The 6,927-nt window shown below is 37.7% G+C and overlaps 1 protein-coding gene across 6 annotated transcripts in view; it reads left to right on the top strand.

The window, feature by feature from the left end:
• NUMB (numb homolog (Drosophila)) overlaps window positions 1-6,927 on the top strand; it is a 141,221-nt gene that overhangs the window by 71,954 nt on the left and 62,340 nt on the right. For 5 of the 6 annotated variants that reach the window (XM_005865814.2, XM_005865812.2, XM_014539326.1 and 2 more), the window contains exon 4: window positions 2,741-2,825. The exons of the other annotated variant lie outside the window; for it this stretch is intronic. The gene's annotated coding sequence lies outside the window, so the exon portion shown is untranslated. The remainder of the gene's footprint in view (window positions 1-2,740; window positions 2,826-6,927) is intronic. 6 annotated transcript variants of the gene reach the window in all.

The following is a 6,927-nucleotide window of genomic DNA, read 5'->3' as shown; positions in this document are numbered from 1 at the left end:
CGGGGGGGGGGCCCCCCCCCCCCAGTGCACAAATTTTTGTGCACCGGGCCTCTAGTAGGATATAAAAGCCTAAGCAACTGGTCGACTGAACAACCGGTCAACTGGTTGCTATGATGCACACTGTCCACCAGGGGACAGACGCTCAACGCAGGAGCTACCCCTGGTGGTCAGTGCGCCCCCACAGTGAGAGCACCACTCAGCTCGAAGCCAGGCTCACGGCTGGCAAGCACAATGATGGTGGCGCGAGCCTCTTCTGCCTTCGCAGCAGTGCTGCCAAGCGGTGGCAGGCAGGCAGGCAGGCGCAGCAGGGCTGGGATGAACGGGAGCAACGCCGTGCCTGGCCCAGGCTTGGGCTCCTCCCTGGCACCTGCCACTTTGCACCCTTCTACCAGGCCAGGCCTGCAGGGATCAGGCCAAAACCGGTAGTCTGACACCCCCTGAGGGGTCCCAGATTGCGAGAGGGCGCAGGCCAGGCTGAGGGACCCCATCAGTGAACAAATCTGTGCACCGGGCCTCTAGTCTGTTTATAATGCAGTAGCTAAAGTGATCCTTTAAAAATATAAATCTCATTATTCCTCTGCTCAGAACCCTCCAGTGGCATTCATCTTATTAGGAATAGAAGCCACAGTACTTGCAATATCCCATGAAACCCTATGAAGCACTTGACTTTTTTTCTGACCTCATATCCTACTCTTCCTTCACCAAGGATGCTGTAGCCACAGTTGTAAAAAGACTGTCCCCCTCCCCCCAATTGTATTGTCTTTGCTCTTTTGTCAAAGATCAGTTAACTATATTTATGTGGGGCTTTAATTTTAGAATGAGTTAGTCAGTACCCACAAAATAACTTGCTGGGATTTTGAGTGGAATTGTATTGAACCTGCAGATCAAATAGGGAAGAATTGGTATCTCGACTCAATAGTAAGTATATGAACATGAAATATCTCTCCATTTCCTTAGTTCATCTTTGACTTTATTCTTCAGAGTTTTGTAGTTTCTCATATAGAGCGTGTACATATTTTGTTAGATTTGCCCTTAATTATACCTAAATATTTAATTTTTAGGTGCTAATGTGAATGTTTTTAATTTCAAGTTCCACTTGTTCATTGCTGATGTATAGGAAAGTAATTGACTTTTCTATATTAACCTTATATCCTGCAACCTTGTTATAATTGCTTATTAGTTCCAGGAGGTGTTTGTGGGGTTTTTTTTTTTTTTTTTTATAATTCTTTTGGATTTTCTACATAGACAACCATATCACATTTGTGAACAAAGACAGTTCTGTTTCTTCATTCCCAATCTGTATATCTTTTATTTTATTTTCTTGTCTTATTCCATTAGCTAGGATTGGTGAGGCTCTGACCGGTGGTTAGAATGTTGGCCCGCACACCAAAGGATCTCAGGTTCAATTCCCAGGCAAGAGCATGTACCTGGGTTGCAGTTTTGATCGCTAGCCCCTGTCAGGAGGTGTGCAGGAGACAACCAATCTATGTGTCTCTCAATTATTGGACTGGTGATATTAATAAAAACTCACCTTGATAATAGTATTGATGAGCCATTTAACAATTATCCTACAGGATTTTTTGTAAAATATTATTTCTATTTTTTCATTTTCAAAAAAGATTTTTATAATATATTTCTAAAATCATCACCTTCAAAGAAACACCTAACCTTATTACAAATAGGTATATTACTGGTAAATGCAGGCATTGGTAGAAATGTGATTATTTATTTTTAAATTATTGGATTGAGATTCTAAAGAGCAATAATGACTGTTTAGGTTGTTTTGACTAGTAAAATGTCAGGTATGATAGACATAATCACTCTTCGGTGGTAATGATAGTTCTACCATACTTGGATGACATGTCTATTTCTTTCTGTTTTTTTTTTTTCTCATAAAAATTGCTTCCTACCAATGCTGGAAATTGCTTCTTCTTGACATAGCTCTTCCTGTTTTGAGCTCCTTGAATACTGCTGGTCTTAAGAAGGATATGTGTGGAATGGGATTTGTGGGAGTTGTTGTGAACAGACAACAATGTCTTATCTGTTTGTCTCTTTCTATATGTACATACAGTATTTTATATTCCAAGATCCAGTAGTTTACCTCTAGCCATTTGACTTTTATCTAAGGCAGTGGTTCTCAACCTTCCTAATGCCGCAACCCTTTAATACAGTTGCTCATGTTGTGGTGACCCCCAACCATAAAATTATTTTCATTGCTACTTCATAACTGTAACTTTGCTACTGTTATTAATCGTAATATAAATATCTGATATGCAGGATGTATTTTCATTGTTCGCGACCCACAGGTTGAGAACCGCTGAAAGGGAATTATTTGTTATGAATTAGAGGAGATTGTGGTGCTACATTAGTGTGTGGATCTTATAGTTTGCTGCAGTGACTTGCAGTAGTCATCTTTGTTATCTATAATAATAAAAGCATAGTATGCTAATTAGACCGGATGTCCTTCTGGACGAAGCTGGGTCTGCGAGGAAAGCCCGGTTCCCAGGTGCCGGAGGGAAGCCGGTGCTGGCAGCCGAGGGAAGGAAAGCCTACTCTTGCATGAAATTTGTACATTGGGCCTCTAGTATTATAATAAAGTCCTGTTTTCCAGGGAAATTTGAGAACCTCCTCTTTTAATTTTGTTTCCTGTATTTTGTTTAGTTACCATATTAGTGTAATGTAGCAATAATTATGTTACTAACAACAATTTTGTGAGATTTGTGTTATTCTCATTTTACAGATGAGGAAACTGAGGCTTGGTGAAGTTACGAAACTTGTCCAAAGTCACACAGCTTGTAAAGGGCACAACCAAGATTCAGAGACAGGTCTGTCCAACTTCAAACTCTTAATCATGGGCATGAATCTTTTAAATAACTGTGAAATATCAACCTATGATAAGTTGTATTGATACTAATATTGCTTAACTATTGTTTAACTTTTACTGATACATTTTTAATGGTGAGTTTTTTTATCCATGATAATTTTATATCTTTTAAATATAGTATAACATAGTAATTAAGGGTCTGAGACTCTGCATTTGAGTCTGGGTATGAGTCCCTAAATTTCTCCACTTACTTGTGTGACATTGGGAAAGTTAACTAAACTTTCTATACCTCAGTTTTCCTATCTGTGAAATGATGATAGCAGTCTTATACATCTGATAGGGTTGCTGTTAAGATTAAATGACAATATGTAGAAAGCACTTTTAATAGTGCCTGGTACCCAGTATTATCATCTAGCAACCAGTAAAACATGATCATTATTTCTAATTCTGTTTAGGAAATTTGAATAAAGCCAAATTTGAGAAGCAATATAAAATATCACAAAACTGACATGAACCAAAATTAAATTTGAATAAGGTAAATCTAAAGAAAATCATACATTTGATTGAGTTCAGATCTGATGTAACGCAAACTGGGCAACTGCTTACAGGTCTCACATGTACAAGGGTATTGTATGTATGAGAACTACAAATAGGTCTACTAGGATACCCTTTTAGTCCAGTACAATCATTGTATTATGAATGTTTTTTGTCTGTTTTCTTTTTTGTAAAAGAAATTTGTATTTAGAATAGATGTATACATTTTTAGGTGGCTTTTAAGGAGATGGTGTTTTGGTAATGTTCACAAGAATTACCAAGAACAAAAAAACCTTATGGGTTATGTAAAATGTTGGCTATATTTTATCACTTCCGGGAGTGGTTATCAGAGCTTACATATGGTGAACCAATGGGTTTGGTTGATGTTTGAACCAATGGGACATTCAATAGAACTCAGCTGAATACTGATCATGTGCTCTTCATTCATACTTGTTCAATGCAGCTGTCAATTCTGAAGTGCCATATCAGCTATTACTACAATTTGGTTAAAATAAAATTCTTGTAATTAGTGATAATAAATTTATGCCAATTGCAAAAATATCTATGAACAGGAGTAATTTGAGTCAAGTTACGCAAAAGTTTAAAGAATGCTATCAGGCTGTAAGGAGATCTGGCTGCAAAATCTGTTACCCCATTGATCTCCAGGGTTGATTTGGCTAATCTGGCTGGCTAGGTGAGTCTCCCCTTCCTTCCTCACCGATGTGTGCCCCTCCTGAAGCTGCACACTTTGTTGAAGAGGATTACCTTCCCCAATAGAGCAGAGTACCATTTCTCTACTAGAATTTTCAAATAAACTCTCAAAAGCTGTTATTTAAAAAATGGGACTTGTCTCATATGCGAGCCCAAGATCTCTATTGCTTTTAATCTACACATGCATTTAATTTATTCTTTTCTTCTTTTTTTTAATCCTCACCTGAGGATATATTTTTACTGATTTGAGAGAGAGAGAGAGAGAGAGAGAGAGAGAGAGAGAGAGAAACATTGATGTGAGAGAGAAACATCGGTCAGTTGCCTGCTATACATGCCCTGATCGGGAATGGAAACAAAACCCACAACCTTTTGGTGTATGGGATAACACTCCAACCAATGAGCCACCTAGCCAGGGCTAATATATTCTTTTTATCATATTGAGCCTTTCTGTCCTTAAATATGGTCTATCTTTCTAGTTTTTTTATATTTAAAAATATATTTCAGTAAAGATCTTTTCTCCATAAAGATCTCTCAAGTCTTCTCTTAGATTTAATTATTAGATACCTTATTTCTTGTTAATATTGTAAATCATATATTTTTCTTGTTTTTCTTTCCATTTTCTATTTGCTGCTACAAGCTTTTTGGTATATACATCTCTGTTCAGCAACCTTACTAAAATATTTTATTAAAGTATTACAAATGCAAATTTTGTCTTCCTTTCCAGTGCTTATGCCATTTTTTTTTCTTGCCTTAGTAGACTAGTTAGGACTTCTAGGACATTATTCAATGCAAATGTTAATAGAGGTCACTCTTACGCTGCACCTAATTTTTGAATAGTGGGCATTGTTATGTTTCACCATTAATAATGTTTGCTGTAGATTTTTGATAGACACTCTATAGGTTAAAGACATTTCTGTTGCTAGTTGGCTAAGATTGTGTGTGTGTGTGTGTGTGTTTGTGTGTGTGTGTGTGTGTGTGTGTGTGAGAGAGAGAGAGAGAGAAGAAGAATAAATATTGAATGTTATCAGATGATTTTTTTTGCATTTATGAGATCATGTGGTTATCCTCCCTTATTCTGTTAATGCAGTGAATGACAATGATATATTTTCTAATGTTGAATTATCCCTTGCATTGCTGGAATGAACCCAAATTAATTATGGTGATCTTTTCTTATACATTTGGATTTAGTTTATTAGTACTTCATTTAGGATTTTTGCATCTATGTTCATGAGTGAAATTGGCCCATAATTTTTATTTCTTATGTTGTCCTGATTTGATTTTAGTATCCAGATTATGCCGACCTCAAAGAATGAGTTGAGAACTAATCTTTCTTTACCCCTCTGAAAGGATTTATTTAAGACTGGAATGATCTATTTCTTAAAAGTTTGGTTGAACTTCTGTTCAACTTGTCTGGACTTGGTATTTTGGGGGAGGCATGTGGACTTAGTATTTTTTGAGAGGTATGTATTCGTTTTCTACATGGTTTTAGGGTTTCTGTTTCTAGTTAGGTCAGTTTTTAGAACGTTGTTGTTGTTGTTGTTTTTTTTAAGAATCCATCTACTTAAAGTATTTGGCATAAAGCTGTTCAAAGTATTATTTTGTTATCTTAAATTTCTGCTAAGTAATATTTTCCCCTCTTTTTTTTAATCCTCACCCGATGATATTTTTTCCATTGATTTCTAGAGAGAGTGAAAGGAAGGGAGAAGAGAGAAATGGAAGGGAGAGAGGAGGAGAGAGAGAGACACATCAGTGTTGCCTCCTACACACAACCCTGTAGGGCTGGAGAACCTGAAACCAAGGTACGTGCCCTTGACTGGGAATCAAACCCACGACCCTTTGGACCACGGGCTGGCGCACTAACCACTGTGCAATCAGCTAGGGCCAAGGACAAGATTATAATAGGCCTTAAGAATAGCTGGAACCAGGGACTTAGAATGCTACTAGGACCTTACCTTTTGCCACACTGTCCAGGCAAAAAGGCTTATCTTTTTGTTATATTTAACTTATCTTTATAAAAACACCAAGAGCCTGGCCGGCGTGGCTCAGTGGTTGAGCATCAGCCTATGAATCAGGAGGTCACGGTTCATTCCAGGTTAAGGAACATGCCTGGGTTGTGGGCTCGATCCTCAGTGAAGGGTATGCAGGAGGCAGTCAATCGATGGTGTTTCTTTCTCATGGATGTTTCTTTCTCTCTATCCCTCTCTCTTCCTCTCTGAAATCAATAAAAAATATATTTTTAAAAAATCAAGATTTTCAGTTTGGATTACTAAGAGACAGAAAATAATTTAGGAAAACTAAAAATAAAGGGATAGATGAAGGTATACAAGGGAAAATGGAAACAAAACAAGGGCTACTCTGTGAGCATTCTTTTCAGTAGCTTTTTCTCCCCTTCCTGATAACAAACTTTAATGAATAATCAATATTCCATATTACTGAGACTTCTTGAGGTTCCTGGGAGACTGATTTTGTGTTCATAATAGAATGGCAATTTTCTTTTTCTTCTCCTCCTCCCTCTCTTTTCCTCCTCTTGTTCTTCCTTCTCTTCTTCCTTTTTTCCTCAAACTTTAACATCTTTGAAACTATGATGCATCTCTCATACCGAGAGGCATCTTACTATTGATGGTATTTCACAATTAATGAACCATTATTAACAATTTTTTCTTCGTTAGTGTAACATAAAATAATGATGCATGTTGTATTCGATAGTATCATAGCTTTGATGAAATATACACTATTATATACATACTAGAGGCCCGGTGCACAAATTTGTGCACGAGTGGGTCCCGCTGGCCCGACCCAATAGGGGCCAATCAGGGGCGGGGCCAGCTGGGGGAGGCGCCGCAGGAGGTTGGCGGGCT

The sequence above is a fragment of the Myotis brandtii genome, unplaced genomic scaffold (assembly GCF_000412655.1).
Source record: "Myotis brandtii unplaced genomic scaffold, ASM41265v1 scaffold213, whole genome shotgun sequence".
Classification (NCBI taxonomy): domain Eukaryota; kingdom Metazoa; phylum Chordata; class Mammalia; order Chiroptera; family Vespertilionidae; genus Myotis; species Myotis brandtii.
The sequence above is the reverse complement of the archived record's forward strand: the minus strand, read 5'-3'. Positions and strand labels throughout refer to the sequence as shown.